Genomic DNA, 25,991 nt, shown 5'->3' with positions numbered 1-25,991 from the left:
TAGAGATGAGTCGAGAAAGGAGTGAAATTTAATCCAATTAACTGCAGTCTGTCAATGGCGTAGCGAGCTTAACTCGCGCCCAGGGCACAATACCTTTTTAGCGCCCCCCACCCCCTACTAATTCGAAAACCATATAGGCATATAATATTATATTTTAAATATACTTGCACATTATTGAATGAATGAAGTAAGATAAATAAGATAATAGGCTCAAGCAAATGTATATGATCATCTAAAATTACTTCAAAAGATACGTATCATTCAATTTATATATTCATAAAGAAATATTAAAAGAAACGCATTCTTAAAACAATGAAAAATTAATATTAATATTTTCAAGGAGATACAAATTTAATTATTATATGAATATAGTACAGATACATTCTAGAGAAAGACTAAACATTGTATGTGTTGGGTGTCTGGGAATTATCTCTATAGAAAAATTGACGATTCCTTAGTTCTTATTTTCCGGAAATTTTTTTGACTGTACATACATCTAAGCACATTGCAGTTTTATTATTATTATTATTATCGTTTTAAAATAAAAAGCGTGAGATACGTAGAGTAAATAAAATAATAGAAATATATAAAAAAAGTGTTCTGAAAGAAGGAATGTTTGTACACTGCAAATAATCTGCTCCACATAAGTTAGGGATATTGACTTAAATTGCAAAAAAATACAGTTGAAATAAAAATTTTGTGATGAAAATTCATATTGATATGATTTCAAGTTGCAAATTAATTTTAGCCTGTAGGTCTGCAGCGTATACAGGGTGGTTAAGAAAAATCGAGTAAAATAACGAAAATTTATTCCCAGAGAATTCAAGCATTTTAAGACTATCAATACAATGTATGGCTTTCACGGGCATCAATAACAGCTTGACATCTTTTTTGCATACTACACACGAGGTTGTTGAACATTTCTTGGGGAATTTGGTTCCATAAACGGGGCAGAAGCTCTCTCAGATCATTTGAGGATTCTGGGGTAGGTTGATGATTATCTAATCTTCTTTGGAACATATCCCATGTATGTTCTATGCAATTCAAATCTGGTGAGTGCGGAGGTATTGGTAAATGTGGAATACCAAGCTCCTCGCGCGCATTCTCAACTATGGCTGCACGGTGCGGTCTAGCGTTATCGTCTAGAAATTGAAAAGTTTCACCAATAGCAGCGTGAAAATTTGGCACAACATTGTCGATGACATGCTCCCTATGATGTAAGGCGGTCATATTCCCAGGACTAATGTGTAGATCTGTGCGCCCGTTGAAACATATCCCGACCCATACCATAACACAACCCCTCGGAATGGATGGACTTCTTGAACATAGCGACGATTACGGTGTATGCGTGGGATTGTCCATACCCTTTTTCTCCGAGAACCTGAAAATCGTCCATATCTGGATTCATCAGTGAAAAAGAACAACAAAGAATCCATTCAATGATGTCATTTTCAAAAATGCAAGAAAGGCCCAGGCTCCTGAAAGAAAGAAGTTACAAGCTCAGCCGCTATTATAGAGAAATGAATTATCAAAATTGTTTCCAGTAGTTAATTCAAACATACCAGATGGTTTGCAGTTTTTTTTTTCAAATCTGTACTGTGGAATGGCGTGGTAGGGAAATAAAGCAGCTTGTTTTCAAAAACAGCACGTGGTTGTGGAAAACGAGCTTTCATTCAATAGTTGACACCGAATAAAGATTCAAATAACGTCGAATATTAAAAGTGATCGTCTCTTGTAACACCTAACATTGATTGGCAGAAAATTAAAAAAAATTCACAAGCATTGTCCTGCTATTCGATACAAACGGTAACCTGGTTGATGACTCTCTGTCACATTGTCCTGTAAGTTTAAATCAATTGAGTCGAGGGACACGCGCAGCAACCGATAGGATTGGAAGTTTTCAAAGTGTTAAGAGATGAAATAGGCAAAAACGACAAGGTCTCTTTAGTATGGATTTCTGGTCACCCTGGAATCAAAGGAAACAAAAAGGCCAACACACTCACCAGAAGCCCAAACGCCACTCACTGGCTCAGAAGCTTTCAGTGGTATAGGAAAACGCACCCATAAGTAAGAGTTTCTGGAGAAGGAAGAAACCAAAAGATAAACACTCTGGAGGAAATTTTACTGGATCTTCTAACTAATTTGGTACACGGACAATTTATCACTATTAATTTTTTCATTTTAACTTTCGGTTTTCCCCATAACGGCAGAATTTCGTCATGGAAATTTTGAATGAAATGAATGAACTTAACATTACCTTGATAGTTAGATACTTAAGCAAATTGAGAATTTACTGAGTATGCAGAAAATTCGAAAAGATGTTTCTTGAATATAGTGTGCAAGTCAAATTATGCCGTTTTCAGGAAAACCGAAGTTAAAATAAGGGAAGAAGGATCAGAAATGATCTCTATCCCGTTTAAATCTGAAAAATTACCAATTTTTTCGTTTGGAAAATAGTTTCCTAGTATGTAATAACCTACCCTTCCTACATCCAATAATTCTTCTGATAGCATATTCAGATAGCTCTTGAAGAATACTGAAACTTGGATAGGTTATTTCTCGACTTTCTTCAATGGAAAAGTCACAAAATCCAGTTACCCGTTTACGTGAAACTCACTGTACCTAAATATATCATAAAAAGAAGTTTTTCAATTGAGTTGAATTTGCGACACCCTGTACCGAGTATTTGTTTACATTTTAAGTATTTTTTATGGGCATTCAGAATTCAGTACAAGGAAATGCAAAAAAGCATCGTAAATCTAGAAATTTCATGTAACTTGGTATTCTTTGAATGAAACACCCTCTATTTCATTTTCCTTATAAATAGAGCTCTTTTCATCTTCGTCAGTTTTCGAAAAGATAGATATAGATTTTTTCGTCTAAATCTGAGGCAGCTGTAAAACGCCACACAACAGGAATCATAGATTATAAAACAATTGAATTCACATTACTTTTCAACTTTTTTTTCATAATTTGAGAGATAATATATTGAAACGGATATATAAAAAAAAAGATATATTCTTAGAAAGAAAGAATGAATTGTTTTTATAAATCGGAGCAGAACCAACATTTGGCGCGTCGTGAGTTAGGCCACTTTTATGTATGAATAATAAGAAATGTCAAACTAAACAATTGATTTTTTTTTGCTACGGCCGTGTGGCGTTCTGCCTTTAAGATGTAGTCGAAAAAATCTATATTTCTGAAAACTGAGAAAGATAACCCCAATAAAGTATATTTGAAATCCGAAGAAAACCGATTTGGAAAATGAAATACAAGATACAGGTTCACGATAATTTTTTGCATTTCCTGGTACTGAATTATGAATGCTCATAAAAAATTGTTCATATTTGTCCATTTCAACGTTTTTGTAGGACCAGTATTAACCGAGATGGCTACTGAGTAAAATATAAACAATCACCTGGTACAAGTTAACGTTTAAGAGAAGTTTATACCACGGGACTTTCTTGCCATCCGTATAAGGCGTAAATGGGAAAAGACTACCAGAATGTGGGCTGTTGCCAGAACACTGAACGATAAGTAGAAGTTACGAATATTACAATAGTTTATATTTTCGTAGAAAAGATGGCAGCACTTAACGAACGCCTTTTTTCAATTCCACCAGGATACGAATTGTAGCCAATAGCGAGACTTTTCGAAAAAATTTTTCATTGGAAATTCCATAGAAGAGATAATTTCACCTCGGAAAGTTAATAACATATTTTTTCTTCAATGAAAAAAAAATTTTTTCCTTTCGACGAATACAAAACTTCCTGTTTTTTCGAGATGACGAACGGATTAAATTGAATTTCAATGAAAACCCCATATAAATTAGTAGTTTCTGAAGTAAGATATTCATTTTATCTTTTTGAACAGACTCCTCTTAACCTCGTACGATAGTTCGGTAAATTTTTTGTAGCTTACCGACAATTCAGTGTTATAATTATTATGAATAATGCAACAGAAATAATTAAGCATTCATAATAGCAGTGTGCCATCAGAGTGGAAAATCAGGATTAGTTCGCATTTTCGCGTTATTCCTTCCAGAATACACAGATTGTAAACGGACATGTGATCTTCATCCTGCTTCCATCCAGAAAGTTCAACTTGCATGGTGTAACTTTAGTGATAAACAAATGAAGTGACTTAATGTAGCTAATAAATATGATGATGATGCTATTAACATGCAGAATCACCTGAGGGCGGCACGAACGCTAGCGTTAACCGGGATCTGCTGTTTTATATTGTACCCTCTTGTTTCCGGGATATTTACCGACCAGGAACCCGTTTTCCGGCTTATTATAACTCAGTTGACAAATTACCTCTTAAGATTTCAGTAGGGCTTATTGGTTGCACGACTTGGTCCCAATTTGCAACGAGTTATCTGGATGAATAGATTATCGTTACGATGAGAATTCCGTTAACCGATGCTCGTGAACCCTCGATTAGCAATAATCGAAAACAAACGAAATGTTTCCTTTCATTATAGTCAGAGACATTAAAAGTAATTAACTCGGAAGGAATAATCTATTCAACTCGATTTCTTGGGAATTTGTAATTTTTATTAGTATAACTACGCCAAATTACAGAGTGGATGCTCAAGCCTATAAACCCGACAAGCATGTTTTATGTCATCGTAACATTGAACAACGAAAATAGACAAAATTGAAACAGAACCCTGAACAACACCGAATAAATTTAAAATTAATCAGAAAAATTATTTCTGTCAAATCTATTGAAACTATAAACAGTTGGAGCGATAAAAATGTTATGTATATCACTACCAAAATTTATTGTCAAGAAAAGCAAATGAAATATTTTGACTAACAAGCAAACTCTTAATTTAGTTTATTTTTAAAGAAAAGCATATTTCAACAAATATTTCAATTCATTGAAAACATTTCTTGTTAGAAAAAAAGGAATAAGAAAAAATTGATAATAATTTAGTTGAAATTTAAATTGCAAGCTGGATTTGCAATTCTTCATAATCAGGAAAACACTCTTGTAATGTTTATGAAACATTTAGCTAATTCGTTATTTCTATTTTTCAAATATATAATTTGAGAGAAACATTAAAAGTAATCAACCCGAAAGGAATAATCTATTCAACTCGATTTCTTGGGAATTTGTAATTTTTATTAGTATTACTACACCAAATTACAGACTGGATGCTCAAGCCTATAAACCCGAAAAGCATGTTTTATGTCATCGTAACATTGAACTCCGAAAATAGACAAAATCGAAACAGAACCCAGAAAAACACCGAATCAATTTTAAATTAATCAGAAAAATTATTTCTGTCAAATCTATTGAAACTATCAAAAGTTTGAGAGATCAAAACTTTTATGTATATCAATAACAAAATTTCTTGTCAAGAAAAGCCGATGACACATCTTGACCAACTCTTGATTGAGTTTATCTGTTTAAAAAAACATATTCTAAAAAATATTTCAATTCATTGAAAACATTTCTTGTTAGAAAAAAGAGAATTAGAAAAAATTAATAATAAATTTGTTGAAATTCAAATTGCAAGCTGCATTTTCAATTCTTCATAATCAGGACAACACTTTTGTTATGTTTATGAAACATTTAGCTAATTCGTTATTTCTGTTTTTCAAATATACCGGGTGGCCCACCCCAGTTGCGGCGTTCATTTTGAAGCTATATTTGAGTGAATGAAGATATTTTGAAAATTTTTTCTTGTGGTGTGTGTAGGATGTCCCAAAGCACAATCTAAAATTATTGTCATATATACAGGGTGTGAAAACAAAGATATAGAACCAAAGTTACACTTTTTTAAACGTAACACCCTATATTTGACCTCAAAAATGGAATGGCAAGCTCAAGTTCTGATGAGTTTCTTCAGATTACTTTATAGCTCAGAAGCACCCTTTACAAGATAATGGCGGAAAAATCGAAAATATGGAGTTTTTTTAAATAGCAATTAGTAAGAAACTAGTTACGCCAGCAATACAGACAGAATTTTTTCGAGTAGATAAGTTGGCTACTCCTACATATAAAAGAAAATTTCAACTCTGATATACAGAGTGATCATAATTAATTCTCAAACATGAACTACAAATAATCGTCGAAAACTTTCTTATTTTGAATGGCACACCCGGTATTTCTATATCTCGTTGAAAGTAAAAATTAATTTAATTTAAATGCAAAACCTTACATTTGTTAAAATTTAAGGGTAGCAGCCAATGTCTACACTATTCAACCGAAAAAATCAGATTATCCTGCAGAAAATTTGAAACGATATTTTAATTGATTTTTACAAAAAAAAAGGAAAGTGGGTTGTACAAAAACTTTTCGGCACACTGATTGAAGGTGACAGATTGTGTTTAGAATGATTATAATTTCGCATTGAAAATCTAGGCGAAGTTTTCCTAATTATCTCTATATTTTCTGTTCCAATTTGCTCAACAAGTTCATGTTAACACCTTTTGTGTGGAAAACATAAGTTCAACCTTGCCCTGAAAAAGTGGCAATATATCTACGAAACTTTGACATTAGTTGGATGTAGTTTTTGAACAACCCACTTCCCTATTTTTCTGTGAAAATCAATTACAATACCTATGTCTTTACAAGGAAATGATCGATCAGACCATTTGAAAGGATGTTAGATTATTTGGTGAATGAAACGTACAACTTCGACCGAATCCTAGATGTAAATAAACAATAATATAAGATCAAGTACTGAACCCTGTGGCACGCCACTCAAAGCTTCCCTTCACGATGATCCAGCTCAGCCCAGCCTGACAGAAAACTTGTGTTGTTCGAAAGTAATGAGTTACCATGAATTTCCACATGGTACAGTTTATATAACAATACCTCAAGAGGAACTCGGTAATGTTCTGGAGACATCCTATGCCATCAATCGATTCAACACCATCATATGGTGGTCGACATATTCGTAGATTTTAACAAATTGCAGAAGCGTTCTATGTGGTAGGTGAGGCAGTGCCTCACCAATGAATTTAGAAAATTACACCTCATTATGAATATTTAATCATTTATTCTCTATTATCACTCTCTAGTCATAATTCTTTTTTTTCAACATGAGTATTAAGAACCATTTTTAACATAATTTTGTTACATTATATAATACTAAAATACAGACTTCAGAGTTTCATCCTTTTCTGTATCTCACATTTCATGAGCCCATTTTATCCATCTATATTTCATATATACGGTCAGAGATCAGCCTCTTTGCTCCTTGCATAGTATGCGTTATCTATGTACACTGCACAAAAAAATCAACGCACATTCTGAAAATCTCAAATTTAATGAAAGTTAACTACATTCACTTTATAACTTATTTTTTATGTTCTCTCGGGAAGGTTTTGAACGAAACAAGACACATTAAATGGAAGAAAAATTCAGGATTTCACCGAATCTTATGTGAAAGAAGAGAAATGAACAATTTTCAAAATACTGAAATGCTGATAAGTGATTTAATACTTGGTATTTCCACCTCTTGCGTTAATTACAGCTCGGCAACGACGGTTCATACTCAAAATGAGTGATCTTAAAATGTTCTGATCTAATCCTTCCCAGATTTCTCCGAGTTGGATTCCTAAGTCATTAAGAGTAGCTGGATGATTTTCTGAACTTCTCAGCCTTCTATTGAGGTTGTCCCAAACCTGCTCAATCGGATTGAGATCTGGACTTCTTGCTGGCCATTCCATTCGAGAGACTTCAACCTCTTCAAGGTACTCCTGAACGATGCGCGCACGATGGGGTCTGTCATTATCGTCCATAAAAATTAAATTTTCACTAATGTATGGGGCAAATGGCACTACATGCTCTTCAAGAATGTTCCTTATATACTTATCAGCATTCATAGCTCCATTATCTACGACCACTAGGTCTGTGCGAGCAGTCAAAGATATTCCACCCCATACCATAATCGATCCTCCCCCGAAACCTGTAGTATTCAGGAAATTGCACTGAGCATATCTTCTATGTGGACGTCTGTGTACAAGGAAACGTCGATCACAATGGTAGAGGCAGAATCTAGAATCATCTGTGAAGAGAACTCTTTTCCAATCGGCCTCTTCCCAATGGATATGCTCTCTCGCAAAATCCAAACGCGCCCTTCGATGGGCTGGGGAAAGAGCTGGGCCTCTTGCCGCGACACGAGGCCTTGAATCATATTCTCTGAGGCGATTTCTTATTGTCTGAGGGCTAATTTGCACCTCATGAGTTTGCTCAAGCTGAATTTGAAGGAGGCGAGCGGTTGCGAACAGTTGTCTCAACGAAGAAACTCTTAAGTAACGTTCTTGAATGGCAGTTGTTACCCGTGGTCTACCCTGTCCTGGTCTTCGGACATTCATAACTGTCTCCCTGAATCGCTGCAGCATTCTGGACACACTCCAAACACTTCTGCAATTCTTGTGTATGTCCACCCTTCTTCTCGCAAAACTACCGCTTGGGCACATTCCTCTTGGGTCAAATTGCGTGTTTCGCGTTGCATAGCGATCGAGTGTAGAAAATCAAACGAAAGAAAGACTATTGATCACTAGAATTGATCGATAACAACTGATTTTAGAATGGAGCCAATACATTCAAAATCTGATAATATCATCTTTTTTTATTCCTGCTGGGAAAAAACATCTGTATTGAAGAAAACCGTTGAAAGTGGATAACATAATTATCATTGAGAACACCTTCAGTTGTAGAATAAATTTGAGATATCCATAATGTGCGTTAATTTTTATGCGCAGTGTATTTCAATTGCAAGATTCGGGGATTAGTCTGTCGTGAAAAAGAAGTTCTCTACGCGACTATGTAGGCCCTAGTACCTGGTGTTTCAACCACTTGCTGGAATCCGATTGAAATTGTTTTGCATGCTCGTGTAAATCAGAGAAGATACCACGAGACTACAGAAAATACGAGACTGGAGACAAGATTTCATGTTCTGTCGGCTAGACGAGATAATACTTCAGGAAAGTCTCATCTCGTTTGTATATCTTGAAAAAGTGAATTTGTGCACTGAACGAAGACTCTGATTAGGCTGTATGCGATACAGGAAATGAAAATTTTGTATTACAAAAAATGACACTAGGTTATATCGACAACATTTCATTTTATCCACTTTATATGCACATTTAATTCCTAACGTAGTCAGTATGTTCTTCATCCTAATACCACTATGACTCTCCCATGGCGACTGAATGGACTGATGACATTAGTCTAGTTGTGGGGAAACTCATTCTGAATTCTGTATCGTTCCCTCTCCCAAGTTTGGCTAATTAATCTTCAAACAATAATATATAACTGAAGCGACGTCCGCAAGGCTTTCGTTAGCAAATTGCTAATAACTTTGACGAAAAACAAGTGTTTAAATTCGAAACACATTTTCCTGTTGAGTTTCCGGACTATACCGGAAATAAGGCGTTGTTCGTCAAGCACTGATTTCGGGAATATTTGATTCAACTACTTCCTTACAAAATACTCATAAATCTTTAGCATAATTGTACGGAGATGAATACCCCTAGAACGTTTGAATTCAGTTGAATATTACATTCCAGGCGGATATAATATATAATTTGAATGCGTCTGGATTCAGAATTTAAAATTACTGCCTTTTCATATTTCTTGTGAATTCTCCTGTGAGTGAAGATTTGACCCATCTGATTTATAAAACCAACAGCTTATATCGGCTCTTCGCTCCTCAATAGAGGATTATTGTGATCTTTAATATTCGTCATAAGTCCTTGTCTGTTCGAATGATAGTATTGTGGGGGTTCTTCAAGGATCGGACTTAGGACCACTACTTTTTATCATATTCATCAATGACTTACCTAAGGTGTTGAAATGCTTGGAGTGCCTCATGTTTGCAGATGACTTGAAATTATTCAAGTATTGGACTCTGTTGGACTTCAGAAGGACATTGGAGGGTTAGAGGAATCGTACAGTAGAAATAGAATAAGTTTCAACCATGATTAATGCAGAATTTTAACCCGACATCCTATAGAATTTGTGTATGAGTTGATGGAAATGACGTTTAGGAGATCTGAGGAAGCTACAGATTTGGGCGAGTGGAATCATTTTCATTCAGTGGACATGTTACTAGAATATCTAATTCAGCTTTGAGCTCACTCGTTTTCATAATTCGTCAAAAAGGTAGATTGAAAAATTTGGAAACCCTGAACCTTCTATACTACTCGCTGATAAGAAATAGCATTCGGGTCACTGGTTTTGGCAGGTTCTTATACAAAATTCTTAATAACAGAGTTAACTTAGCTAACCACTTATCCTTGATTAGAATTAATGTTCAAGGGAACAAATAACCCAATAAATATCACCAAGTGTTACGATCTGAATTGAACTAGCCAATTTTCCATCATCAAGGCCCCAAATGGAGTACGCCCCATCGAAGAAAAGCAGATGCTGACCATGGTTTCGGTCTCATTTGACCTCATCAAAGCAACATAGCTTTTTTCTCCGATAGGGAACGAATGAATGAATGAATGAAACACGGGAACGATTGGAATTGATGGACCCTTATTCAATACTGGCATGCGCTATTGAGTACTATCCAGTAACACAGCGACTACTGAGTACTATACAGTTACCCAGAGCGCCATTCCGTATGAAACGGTGTCCGATTCAATCCCCAGCAGATGGAAACCAAGACGAAGACAATATCGTATGATCAGGAACTTGATCATAAGCGATATAATTAAATCAACTCCATTTAGATTAGTCTGATTTTGGAAATATGTTGGTGTTTTCGATCTCTGCTTTTGTATTGCATTTTTTCACTTCTGGCAGTTTACTAACATCATATCACTTTCAAGATATATCAAATATTCTTGTAATAAGACTGCGACTTCTGGATATAATAAATAAAAAAAACAATCGGAAACACTTCAACATGTCCTAGATTTTTTGCTATATCTTAGGCAACAAATTGAGCAGAGTTTGTCAATAAACTGAAATGGGTGAAAGCATGCTCAGAAGATATCAAGAAAATAATGATGCACGTGGAGGTCATTCTCTCTATTGAGAATCAATAAAACTTGAATTTTAGAAATTTTCAGAATTTCGCTTTTTCATAAGATTTCAAACATTCCAGAATATTGCATTTTGTGTGAAAATAAACTCTTTGAAGTAACACTATTTTGAGGAACTTCACATATAAATACACCATAAGGGAATTTAGATATTTCTAATAAAAACACAGATTAATTTAATATCCTCAACTTTTGACAAAAGTTAAGTTCACTGAGCGTCGGCCATAGAAGCCTAATTCATTCTCGACTTGCTTACTAAATATCGAAAAATCTTGCTCGTCTCGTCATTTCATAGAAATTTATTCTCGACGGAAACCTTCTCGAATGAGCAAAAGGCAAGAAAGTTAACGCCGACATGACCATGGATGACCTATAATGAAATAGAATTGAACTGGCAAAAATCCATATCAAAAGTTAACCATGAAAAACCTGCCACCATCGAAGGAGCATAGCGATAGATCAGTTTCGCTCTCATTGGAGCTCATCAGTATCTCATAATTCAACCAACGATGATGACCAATTAAGCAAAGGCACTCGCATCAAAGTACAAAACCCGAGATTTCTTCGCATGGTCACTTATGGCTTCGATAGTGCCAAATTACAAAAATTCTCTTCAGAACACGATTCAAAAGGTACCGGGATCTCAGTAAGAATAAATTACTGCGTGATACTATCAGCTCCAGAAGCATCTGATGAGAATGAGTTTATCAGACCCTTTGTTAAATGCCAGTATCTTATTATTCATGCTATTGAGATGAAAGCTCATATGTGAACGTTAAACTCAAACCGAAAAAAAAAACATTGAAATATAATTGTTGGAAATCATTAATAAAATTACTTCGAGTAGAAACATTTCCATATAATAAGAAATTTTTTCGCAGAGATTTTGAATGCTTTAAAGTACTCATAGGTAAAATAGAAATATGTATAAACATAATCCTTTCGACTTGTACATCTTGGTTCGTTCCTTATTCATCCATATGTGATCACACATATGTCAAACATTGTAACATGTATAAACAAGGAACAGAGTTGGCTTATTACCCTGATAGCTCTCCTATCTAAACAGAACAGGCGCTTCTCATTTGCATCATGACTCACAACATATAAGACATTTCTGACTTAAAAAAATGCATGATAAACATTCCTCAATACCAAATTCGAGACAGCACGATACACAATGATACTTATTGACCTATGCGGACGTTCGAAAATAATTCACTATCAATGTGAACACCTATGAACTTGACCGGTCCAGTTGAAGTGGTTTCCTACATACACTGCGCAAAAGATTAACGCACATTCTGAAAATCTCAAGTTTAATGAAAGTTAACTGTACATTGACTTTATAACTTATTTTTTATGTTCTCTCGGAAAAATTTTGAACGAACTAAGACATATTATGTGGAAGAAAAATTCAGGATTTCACCGAATCTTATGTGAAAGAAGAGAAATAAACAATTTTCAAAATACTGAAATGCTGATAAGTGATTTAATACTTGGTATTTCCACCCCTTGCGTTAATTACAGCTTGGCAACGACGGTTCATACTCAAAATGAGTGATCTTCAAATGTTCTGATCTAATCCTTCCCAGATTTCTCCGAGTTGGATTCCTAAGTCATTAAAAGTAGCTGGATGATTTTCTGAACTTCTCACCCTTCTATTGAGGTTGTCCCAAACCTGATTGAGATCTGGTCTTCTTGCTGGCCATTCCACTCGAGGGACTTCAACCTCTTCATGGTACTCCTGAACGATGCGCGCACGATGGGGTCTGGCATCATCGTCCATAAAAATGAAATTTTCACCAATGTATGGGGCAAATGGCACTACATGCTCTTCAAGAATGTTCCTTATATACTTATCAGCATTCATAGCTCCATTATCAACGACCACTAGGTCTGTGCGAGCAGTCAAAGATATTCCACCCCATACCATAATCGATCCTCCCCCGAAACCTGTAGTATTCAGGAAATTGCACTGAACATATCTTTCATGTGGACGTCTGTATACAAGGGAACGTCGATCACAATGGTAGAGGCAGAATCTAGACTCGTCTGTGAAGAGAACTATTTCCCAATCGGCCTCTTCCCAATGGATATTCTCTCTCGAAAAATCCAAACGCGCCCTTCGATGGGCTGGGTGAGAGCTGGGCCTCTTGCCACGACACGTGGCCTTAAATCATATTCTCTGAGGCGATTTCTTATTGTCTGAGTGCTAATTTGCACCTCATGAGTTTGCTCAAGCTGAATTTGAAGGAGGCGAGCGGTTGCAAACCGTTGTCTCAAAGAAGAAACTCTCCATTAACGTTCTTGAATGGCAGTTGTTACCCGTGGTCTACCCTGTCCTGTTCTTCGGACATTCATACCTGTCTCCCTGAATCGCTGCAGCATTCTGGACACACTTGTATGGAAAACTCCAAACCTTTCTGCAATTCTTGTGCATGTCCACCCTTCTTTTCGCAAAACTACCGCTTGGGCACATTCCTCTTGGGTCAATCTGCGTGTTTTTCTCGTTGCATAGCGATCGAGTGTAGAAAATCAAACGAAAGAAAAACTATTGATCACTAGAATTGATCTAGAACAACTGATTTTAGAATGGAGCCGATACATTCTTTATCATTGAGAACACCTTCAGTTGTAGAATAAATCTGAGATTTCCATAATGTGCGTTAATTTTTTTGCGCAGTGTATTTATAATGAAAAAAACTCATTATTACAATGTTTTAGTTAGCCTTTCATGAGTAGAATGTCATTAGATTTTTCAGTAAGGTTGTATCGTCAGCAAAAATGGCAAAGTCAGCGCTTTCCGGCTCTTGTCACTGTTTTGGAGGTTTTTCACTAACATGATAAACATGAGTGGCCCAAGGACCAATCCATGAGGTACGCCATATTTAACATATATGTTAGACCTATACACGACAACAAGTGTTTGGTAGATTAAGAACTCATGATAGTGAAAATCATATATTTCTGTTTTTAGTTGCTTCCTAATTGATAGGAATCAATGAGATCAATTACACTCTGATCAATATTATAATATTTGAATTTTTCGAGAAGCTTTTCTCTGGAAAGACAATCAAAAGCCTTAATAGGTCATAAAAAAGTGGCCATATGAATTAAGCTCCACCATGAACCTCATCATTAATTTCATCGGTTCTCCAATAGCAGCTGTTGTCGAGAGAGAATTCCTGAAACCGAATTCAGGCAGTTATTGTCAAAACATTATAGACATAGCGGTTCCTAATGTGGTTGTGTTTGATTTACAATTATTTGTCTTTGTTAATTTCCATGTTTATTAATTGCTCTGTACTGATGAGCTTCTATATCGTAATCATGTAAATATAAGAAAGTCTAATTTAGAGTTTTACATATTTCAGTTGAAAAAATAATGCCCATATTATGTTCTTCCTATACCAAAATTTGATTCAACTTGTAGTTGTTTTAATCAAATAATCCCGAAAAGGTAACTTCATACACTTATTTGCTACCATTGCTTCACATTTTATGGTTTAAAATGTTCATTTACTCTATTCATCTTACCGGGTCGACTCCAGTTGTACCTGAGATCTTCGCGACCAGTAGGTCGCAATGATAACTGGCTGTATTATACTGCACAAAGAGTACATACATCTTCATCTTAAGCCTTGCATACTCACAATTCGCACAAATCTTGCATTCTGGTCTGTAATGATTCATAAGGAATAATAAACACAGCTTTTTAATTTGAAGCAGATAAGGTCTCCTAAAATTATTATCACAATTCCAGTGGCTGCATAAACAACATAGCATGAAGCGCTAGCTGCATGGCATAACGAGCTTCATACGAATCGGTATAATGCTGAACGATTTATTATAAGCCTGCTCAAATATTGATAGAAAGATACCTCTGAATATTCGAAGTCCAAATTAGAATTAGCGTGCCGCTGGAAATTAGTTCCAGCATTATTGACAAAGCGTCATTACATTAACATTTTTACGAGATTGGCTGTTTTGCGCTTGCAAATTCATGAATATGTATGGTAATGGGAAAATTATATGAAACTTGATTCAGTCATTCTATGAATTGAATAACTTGAAAACTCTGGAAAATAGAACACTTGCTTCAAAAACCGTGAAACTTGATTGAGAGGAAGGGATTGGAGAATGCTGATGTCGAAATATATGTAGATATATTCTCCAGGCATGCCTTTTTTCAATTCGAACAAAACGGCAAGAGAAAACATTCAAATTATTTGATAATACCTAGGTACATGAATAAAAAATGGAGAGGTATGTAAATAAGCCATAACTCTTTTTTTGACATTAGGTAGAACTCATCAAATTAAAACATTCCACAAAAAATCGTCCATTGATAACATCAAGTTATATGTGGAATTTGTCGATGGTGTAAATGGCCAATTCAAGTAATCTTGACATCATAAACGACTCAAATTTTTCCAATGGGGGCATTTTAGATCATTTGGCCAAGCCATTATAAGTGTCAACAGCATACCATTTTGGTCTTAGCTGTGATTTTCTTAGCCTCACAAAGTCCTTTTTAATATGATCATTGGGTCTAGTATCGTGACCGTGTATCTTTATGTATATGTACAGGGTGGGCAAATTTCGATGTTTTAGCACTACAACTTTTACACCAGTGGAGATAGACAAAATCTCGTTCTCTTTTTCTGAGAAACTAACAAGAGTAGTAGTCATTTTTGGCCAACTTCTTTTGTTTTCGAGTTATAAGCGAAAATTGGAAAAATGGCGATTTCGAAACAAATTGAAATCTCCGCTAATAGTGATGATAGAGCTCTGAAATTAAAACATTATACAGCCACTTTTTAAAGTAGAATCCAGTGGCATGCTTGCCTTTTTAGCAGGATTTTTAATTACGAAGCTATGACCCAAAGTTGTTTTTTTTTAATGGGAACACTAGATTTCTGTGCAATTTTTTGAAAGCTTAATTTTTACTGATTTCAAACATATATAACATCATATGGATCGTGTCAATATAAATTAAAGAAGATGGCCAAAAAACTTTTTTCTCAATATTTCTATGCTTTCAACTTTTGACGAACACAGAAAAATAGAGCTTCCTATAACAAGAGCAGTCTCCTTCCGGCAATGTCATTCTTTCTATGCTTTTTACCAATTTTCACAAAATTTGAATCTTGGGTAAATTGAGTAAGAACCCAGTCAACCAGTTTCAGTCACAGGGAAGTTGTTGGGAATTACCACTGTGGAAATGCGACTTCACAATGTTGATTTAAAAAAAAGGCCACCAGTACTTACTGGAGAGTGCTTAATGTCCGCAACATCGCATATCGCGGATAATTACCCAGTACATCACATAGTAGGTGTAAAAAAAGCACCATGGACAGCAACATTGCGACTTCTCATTTTGGAGGTTTTTAGAACGATTATTTTGACAGAATAAACTACCAAAGTGTATCCTCTATTGAAGTTATATTCATGTTCAATTTGATAATTACTATCGTGACAATCAATTTGTACTCTATATTCGATGCGTTCCGAGCTACAATTTTTTCTGAAATTGAATTAACAGTAAGAGCTGCCTAAAAATTAATCAAAATTTTATATACTCGTAAACTCAATTTCAGAAAAATTGTAGCTTGGGCCTCTTCAGCTCTGAACGTTTACTCTGACCTACATATATTTCGCATTCTGCTCTCATCCTCAAAAGGGAAATTGAACAACTATATGAATTACTGATATCTTTTCATTCAATATTTATATGTTTCATACAAATCCAAAAATATAAAATAAAGAACATATATCTTGTTATAAATCTTCATTCCACTTCAGGAACGGCATGGTCCAGCTGAAGAAGAAAAAATCAGAGCTGTATTGATAGTAATAAATTGAGTGTCATGAAAAATCTAACAACAGTTAAAGGTGATTTTTTCCAGCACAGTATCTAAAATAATAATTTGAATTTCTCTCGATGATTCAAATCAATTCTAAGTTTGATTTTGAAGGTTGTGAATGATACTTATGACTTAATGATCACGTAAATTCATATGAGGTATGTTGAAAGTTGAACGTTACAAAGGTGAAAAAATGGGGAGGATAAGAGGGCCAAGAAGTGATCATGATATAGTCATTATTTCAATAGGTTATATAACTACTCACCTTTTACTGCACGTTAATTAATCAATCAACGTCAAGTTATACATGACTGAAAATTTAATAATAGAACAGCTCGGTTAAAAAAATTATTCTCAAAATTCACTCATAAAGATTTTGTTTGTTCATTCTCTCAACACAACGCAGTCACAGCACGAAACACGAATAGTCACACCACGTTTTGCATAGCAGGATTTAGGTTATGAGTTAACCTCGAGACCACGTGTTGATAAATAGAACATTTCAGACAGTTACTGAAAGTTTTTCTTACAGAAGTCACTGGGTAGAGTTTATCGAAATTTATTCACAACACATCATTTCATGTTCTAAAAATATCACAGATTCAATATTTCAAAAATATCAACAGAGAGAAGTCGCATAGTAGTAGCTATGTTCACTTCATCGGAACATCTCGATTTGATGTTACATGCAACCACTAGGGATCTAAAGTTGAGGAATTCGCAAACTTAACAATATACGTACATCTATGAAAATTCTCAAAGAAGCGCTTCAATGCGATATTTTTGGGTACTCCCTGCGACTTACTGTTACATTTCTGGTTGAATGGGAAGCATGGAAATGAAAGGACTAATAGAAGGAGACTGTGGTAATCATAAGATGCTACATTTTTCTATTCTCATCAAAAGTAGAAACCATAGAAATATCGAGAAAAAAATTTTTTGACCATTTTCTATTATTCATATTGATACAAACCATATGACGTTATATATTTTTGAAATCAGTCAAAATCAAGCTTTCAAAAAATTGAACAGAAATCTAGTGTTCCCATTTAAAAAAACATAACTTTGGGTTGTAGCTTCGTAATTAAAAATACTGCTAAAAAGTCAAGCACGCCACTGGATTCTACTTAAAAAAGTGCCTGTATAATGTTTCAATTTCAGAGCTCTGTCGTCATTATTAGCGGAGATAAATTTATTTCGAAATCGCCATTATTCCAATTTTCGCTTATAACTCGAAAACAAAAGATGATGACCAAAAATGACTACTACTCTTGTTAGTTTCTCAGAAAAAGAGAACGAGAATGGGGTATCAGATTTTGTCTATCTCCTCTGGTTCAAAAGCTGTAGTGCTAAAACATTGAAATTTGCCCAGCCTGTACACTATAAGAATGTCTGATTTTGTGCTCGAACATTAAACTTTCCAGCAGGAAGATAGATGGAAAGGTCAATAACTGAAGTTCTAGTTATATACTGTGTCGTTACGCCACCTTAAGCACAGCACTGTTGATTTCAACCCGTGGCCCGTACCCGTAACGACTAGAAATTTTTTTCTCTAGCCCGGGATCGAACTCAGTACCTTGCGGTTTCGATATACTGAGCCGACGCTTTAACCACCAAGCCATCGACACATTAGAACAAGCTAATTCAGTTCAACCTACCAAGCTCACAAAAATTGATATCGAACCAGTCAGGGAGAATCTATATGGCTACTCTTGGCTGGAACCCCGTCTTCAAATCGGAAAATTACACGAAATGAGGTTTCAACAGGAAAACGAAAATTCTGGGAGGAGAGAAGCCTGTATCTGAATTGCCTCCAACGCAATATTCAAATGAATAGATCAACTGTCACTCCTCACGACACTCATATAAAAGACGCGAATGTTTTACGCCAACCGAATTTCTGATTCCGGGGAGCAGTTCATGCACATTTCTCTCGGAGAATTTGTATTTCCGGAGAATATATTGTGGAACAGTTCTCCCCTGTAGTTCGTATGCGTGAGAAATATTAGGAAAGACCACTATTGTTCATTTGCCAACTACATTTCCCCTTGAGACCGGCTGTAAAAATTGTGCGTAGAAGTGAGGGGACTGGGTTTGTGGGATTTCCTCCGAAATGTTGTAAGTTCATTGTCGGGAGAATTTCACAGCAGTTTGTGCCAGTTAGAAAATTACGTGTTATTCAAGTTTCTGGTTTGCTACTTCGCAAGATCACCGAACCCGATCGTAGCAAATTGGACACTAAACTATGAATATTCGGAGTCTTCTAGTGAAAAGAAGTCACTACCACTATTAGTAATAATATAGAGAGTGGAGAAATTTCTTGATATAGGTCGTTATCCAGTTGTGGTGATATTAAGTTTGCCTACAGGATAGAAAGATAGACATATAATGTGAACTCCACATATCAATGAATACATCGATCAATGAAATCAGGAAAAGTGAACAATACAAAGAAAAAAATTTCTCCGAAAAATATTCCCAGGCAGCAGTATGTTGTTCACTCCTTTACAGTACAACTGCAGCTACTTGTTTCTTGAGAAGAAAGCTCTGTATTCTCATTTAATTCTGGTGCAGAGTTGTAACCAGCACTGAAAAAAGTGCTTCTAGAACTAATAACAAAACACAGAAAAAAGTTCCTCCGAGTCACTAGTACTCCCGATTTTTCACAACAGGCTTTCGATTGCCAAGTACTTTCTGAAAGTAAATCGATTTCTCGAACACTCAGCATAGTCCTCATTGATGAATAAGACACAAAGTAAAGCAAAACAAGCATTTATAAAAGGAAATACTTCTTCATTCCACTTTCCTATACTTTCGAGATTTCATATGATGAATAATGATTTCTTGCATTCTATAGCGATACTAGAATTTTTCTGTTTATGCAAATCATATCATTTGTCTCAACTATATGTAGTTAAGAATTGACAATACAAAGGAAAAGGGAAAGTACCAAAAAATGTTCTAACTCATAATCCTACTAGAACTAGAGCATTACTCTCAGTTCTTTAATCAAAATAACTATTCGGATTTATCCATTTTAGACCGGCTCTCCGCGTATAGTCCGATGACATCGCTCATGGCTTGATGACGAAATCTCAATGTCGGAAATCATAAGTGCGATAAAAAATATGAAAAATGATAAGTCACCTGGTTTAGACGGCATTCCGGCGGAAATATTCAAAGACCTAGATGAAGACGTTGTCAATAGTCTCCTAAAACTATTCCGCAAGATCTGGGTACAAGGAGATATGCCACACGACTTCAGAGACGCTTTAGTTATCAACCTCTATAAGAACAAAGGCGATACGTCAAATTGCAACAATTATAGGGGCATATCGTTGCTTAGTGTGGCCTGTAAAATTCTCTAGAAGATTATGGCTAATTGTCTGATTCCACTCTTAGAAAAGCTATTACCTGAATCCCAGTGCGGCTTTCGACCAAAAAGAGGTACGGTGGACCTAATTTTTACACTGCGACAGCTGCAAGAGAAGGTCCGAGAACAACAATCAAGGATCTATACAGCCTATATCGATTTAAGTAAGGCCTTCGACTCGGTGAATCGGATAGCGCTATGGAAAATCATTGGACGCCTTGGAGTACCCGAAAAATTTTCAGCAGTTAGTATAACACCGCTAGAATACAGCATAATGGCTCTACAAACGAGCATTTCTTAACCAACTCTGGATTAAAACAAGGCGGCGTGTTAGCGGCTTTACTGTTCAATATTTTCGCCATACCTGTCTCGATAATTGCTGACATGAGTATGTCTGTGAGAGGTGTTGGAATGAGATCCAAATTTGATGGAGGCCTGTTTGACCTGAAGCGCCTCATAGCAAAAACCCGTACAAAGTTTATCACAGAACTTCAATATGCTACACTGAGAAAAATTTTGAGGTTACAATGTGAAATTACCCATATATTAGCTGGACAGGTTACAGTTACACAGTTGGATTATTTTTTTCACAACTAATATCTGGATGTTTCTACAAGGGTGTTGCGAAATTTCATGAAAAATGTAAAACTATCATGTATATTTACAATGAATATGAAATTTACAGAAAATATGTGTTAATTCTTTGTGATATCACAAGGGTTGTAATATTCACCTGAAAAATTACAACTGCAATGCAATATTACAATAAATTTGTGAATTTCAACATGAAACGGAAATTTCACAACAATATTGTGATCTAAATTTTTTTTGAATCACAATAATTTTGTAAATTATAACATGAAAATGTGATTTCACAACGTTATTTCACAAAGTTATTGTGATTCGAGTATTTTTCTTGTGAATTTGCGAATAAAAAAACGTTGTGTTGTAGAATTACAATGCAGAACCCTTTTAATTTTAAAATTCCCTCACAAATGTGCTTATACAATGTGTTATTAAGGCGGTTGTGAAATTCCCACGAAAAAATATAATTGTACAACATGATATCGCGGCACAGTTTCCGTCAAGGATAGAACACTTTTTATTTACATGTCTACAGCAAGAGAAAAATCTTACGCGAAATTGTTGAAATATATTATGGTCAAAATTTTTCTATCGAATATGAAAACAGAATAAGAAAATAGATCAATCGGTTTCCATTAGAGCGTTCCAAAGATGCCGCTTGAAATTTAATAAAAAACTAATGATCTTACGAAGGCCAAAATTGTGCTGTTCTTTTTCCGATCCACAGAGTCTCATCTGAAGATGACTTTTCAGAAGCTCAACTCGTGGCAGCTCCAGGAGCTTTCGGGTGTAGATCGGTGAAGGAAAGACGAATTTTTTTGTTGTTATAACTATTCTGTGCATGTCTAGGAGTGTGTGTACAGGGTTTTTTTATTGCTTCCTCCCCTCCTCATTTTGGACTTCTGCCTCCACACACCCCAATGCCTGTACCTCTTTCTAATTTTGATCCATCTGTACAACATAGAGTCCATACAGATGACTTTTTGTCCAATTTATTCATCTCATTGAGACAGTCCACAATGACGTTTTTTGTAGAATTTTTTTTTCTCGACTTGTTTTTTATATGAATACATTTCTGAAGATATAAATAAAATATATTTTATTCTATTCTTTGTATAATTAATATAGAGATTATTATTATACCATAATCGAAAAACAAATTCTGTTTGTCACTTGGTCAGAAAATATTTTGAGTAGGTACCTACTGCTGAAAAAACTCGCAAGTCTGGGTATTTCTGTGAAATATCTATTTTAAAAATGTGTTTGACACATTCATAGCTTGAACGTAATATTACAATATGATTGCAAATATCAAGTCACTTTTCACCTATGCGGTACGTGACGTCGCTCGGCTGGATCCGAATTCACAGCTTCAATGGAATTTCATAATGCAATTGTAAAATCACAACTTTTATCTGTTTCTGGATTCATTCCGTGGCCAATCAAAACCTTTCCTGCAACTGGCACCTGCTCGTTGCCCAATCCCATATCCTATCGTAGATACTCACTAACTTACCCTATAACCCAATTCATTCTGGAATGATCCACTGTGTCTTCAAGAAGTTTGAAGTGCGAAGAGTTATACATGGTTCAGTTTTTTGTTTCCTATGATTTAGTTCTTTCAAGTTCCAAGTTTTTTTGCCTTCCAAGCTCCTTGAAGGTTTCAAGTGTGTGACAAAAGAAATATATACTGGTAAGTAGATAGTTCACATTTTTTGAAAGCGATGTTTATTTTTTCGATTTGTGATTTACCTTTGGCAGATACTAATGAAAAAAATTGAACACCGTATGAATACAACTTATTATTCAATTATTCTTTATCGAAATATTGCTTATTGGATACCCACTTATTTCATTTTTTTTTCAGGAATAAACCACCGATACGAATTCTTTATGGAAAAACGATATGTGTTTACAACCTATGTATTCAGGGAGGCCCTCAATTTAATCTATGTTCCGAAGGATGCATTTCAACATTCATCCGGATTCTGGAAGTAAGTCAAGCACGACAAAAGCAAGTTTTATAGAAAACAAATTCATACATTTATCTATTCCAGAGGGTTGTGTCTTTTTTGTTGGAAAAAGACTAGGTATACTTTGTTTTTGAATTTTTATTTTATACTCTTATGATATGATATTTCATAGTTGAATGCTTCACAATTATGTTGATTTTTTTTATATTTTGAAAAAAATGTGTGTGATGTAATGTTCCATATTGTTTTTTATATTAAAGATTATATTGATTTCATGTTGTGGTTATTTTTTAACTGATATAATGTTTCAAATTTTTTGTTTTCCATATTGATGACAATATTTTATGTTGTGATTGTTGTTTTTTATTTAATTCAATGTTTTTTTTCCATATTGAAGTGTATATTTTAGTCAGTGATTGTGCCAAATTTAGTGAATGTACAACTACTTTGATCAATAACAAAATAAAGACAGTTATCCAGTAATTTTCATGGTTATTTCACGAGGTAATTTTAAAAGGGTGTGGGGTAATTCTACAATGAATTCTGGAATTTTAACAAATACTTGAAATTCACAATAAAATTCTGTGAATCTGCTCTGTTTATTCACAACATTATAGTATTTTACGGTCTAATTGATGCTAAATTTCACGACGTATTTTCGCGAGAACGAGAGATGATTCCACAAAGAATCCTGTAATTTTCCAAAAATTTTTAATTTTACAATTTATTTCTGTAATAATCCTTTGCGAATTCACAGAATAAATGTAATTTTACAGTTGATACCATAAAATTCTTTTGTGATTTCACAATGAGTATTCACAGGTTTAGCTTCTAGAAAAATCATTAGAAAAAAGGTCATGTGAAATCACAACCAACTTGTGATTTATATTTTCTGTGATTTCACAAAGTTTTCGTTTCAGAATATTCCTTGTAAAATTCCAGTGATTATCGTTGGTCACAAATAACCCAAGATTTTCACTGTAATTTCACTATTTCGTTCTCTCAGTGTAGCAGCTCAGAGGATATACAGATAATGTTGAAGACCTATAAACATATATACGAAGCTTTAGACCTTAGACTCAATATTTAGAAAACCAAAATTCTGTCCGCCAGAAAGCCTTCAAACAGATATCAGCCTGGAGGATGAAACTCTAGAACAGGACGAGCAGTTCAAACACTTGGGAAGCTTCATAAATAATTGGGCTAACCTGGACACCGAAATACACAATTCGGCGTCACGAGCATTCTGGCAGCTAAAGCTCAGAGTGTTTCAAAATCACGATCTCAATCTGAAGACCAAGACAGCTGTTTACAAAGCAGTGGTCTTCTCAACACTTTACGGAAGCAGAAGATGGACGCCCTACAGGCGACATATTAAACAGCTTGAACAAACGCAACAACGACATCTAAGACAAATACTGCACATCAGATGGTTAAACAAAGTTTCAAATGCGGAAGTCTTACAGTGCGCTAGTTGTAGGTATAACAATTGAGACTTAAGTAACGAGGGCCCGACTCGGTTGGAGCGGCCACATTTTGAGGATACAAGACACAAGACTTCCCAAAATAGCTTTGTATGGCGAATTTACAGAGGGAGCTCGGAAACCAGGAGGCCAGTATTTATGAGCGGTTTAAGGATAATACTGCATCAATCCCTGAAATAAATTAATGCCAATCAAAACTGGGAACAACTAGCGTTAGACAGATCACAGTGGAGGTTGTTGGTCCACAGTATAATGGAGACTCGAGAAGAATACAGCAACGGCCAGATCTGTCGGTCACGGTTGGGTCTCTTCAGTCACAGGAGGGCACACAGTCGCAAGTAGCCCTAAGGAATTATAAGTTTGATCTCACCGATTTTTTTTTTTGGGTCTTTCTGTAGATTTATTTTCGGTTACGGCATACAGCAATGAATGAATGAGTAGTATACCTTCTTTGTTACCTTTCCACATGCTCTTTCTAATCTTCTTCTCAAAAATTATATTTTCTTGAGAAATTGTATCATCACTTGATTTCTCAGTACATACATAATTGGAAATGTTTCGTGATATATGTATGGAAGAGGATAAAGTAGAGTCTATGGTAATGCTGGAGGTACCAACAGAAGGCAAGGCACACAAGCAACCAGATTTACTAGGAGCGTTAGATTGGGTGAACTTGGTGGCCAGAGATGAGGACTATTTTTTGCTAGCCACTTGTCTTGAAAAAGTCCATACAAAATATACATTAAAACTCCAAAACACCTGCTGATGTTTGAAATGGTGGGGCTCTTCGTCGATATTTTAATCCGAATATCTTGTAACATGCAAGTTATGCAATGCGAAGAACTGAAAATGATCTTCTGCTGCTCCCCAGGTGAAATGAGATCGTTAAGGCAGGTTCCCTCAACATGCGAAAGTTTTTATGACACCCAAAATTATCAATAGCGACGAGGTTAAGAACACGAAAATGTTACGTATGGTCCCTACTTTTATATTGTTGTAAAATGTGGACACTGAAACAAGAAGTAAAAAAGAAACAGAACGACCGACCACGAACTGCTGAAAGAATGAACACCCGTGCACACTCGAATCGGGTAAATACCCTGGAATTTTTTGTTGCTTATAATTTCATGTTTTTTTTGTAATCGTGAAAAAATTTTTTTTTTTAATCATTCCTTCTAAGCTAATTGGCTAGAAACGCGCCTGGGGAATTATTTCCTTGAAATTTTCACCGACATCATAAATTCTCACAATTGGAGTTGATAATCAATCGAAAATAACAATTCCAATGATTTTTAAGATGGTGACAGCCACTATCAGAGCATGATGTTTTGATGAAAAAGTTCTGCGATTCTGGTTATGAATGAGTGGATAAGTAGCGCCTTCACTGTTCAATATTTTCGCCATAGCTGTATCGATAATTGCTGACATGAGTATGCCCGCAAGAGGTGTTGGGATAAGATTCAGATTTGATGAAGGCCTGTTTAACCTGAAGCGCCTCAGAGCAAACATTCGTACCAAGTTTATCACGGAACTTCAATATGCAGACGACTGTTCTCTCATCACTAGCAGCTCAGAGAATCTACAGATAATGATGGACACCTAGAAACATATATACGAAGCGTTAGGCCTTAGACTCAATATCGACAAGACCAAAATCCTGGTAAGTCCGCCAGAAAGCCTTC

General features: G+C 35.3%; 1 protein-coding gene across 3 annotated transcripts in view; it reads left to right on the top strand.

Moving 5' to 3' along the window:
* LOC123321652 (lachesin) overlaps positions 1–25,991 on the top strand; it is a 437,549-nt gene that overhangs the window by 95,171 nt on the left and 316,387 nt on the right. The window lies entirely within an intron of this gene.

This window comes from Coccinella septempunctata, chromosome X (genome assembly GCF_907165205.1).
Source record: "Coccinella septempunctata chromosome X, icCocSept1.1, whole genome shotgun sequence".
Taxonomy (NCBI): Eukaryota; Metazoa; Arthropoda; class Insecta; order Coleoptera; family Coccinellidae; genus Coccinella; species Coccinella septempunctata.
Note: the sequence above shows the minus strand (reverse complement) of the source record. Positions and strands in the feature narration are given on the sequence as shown.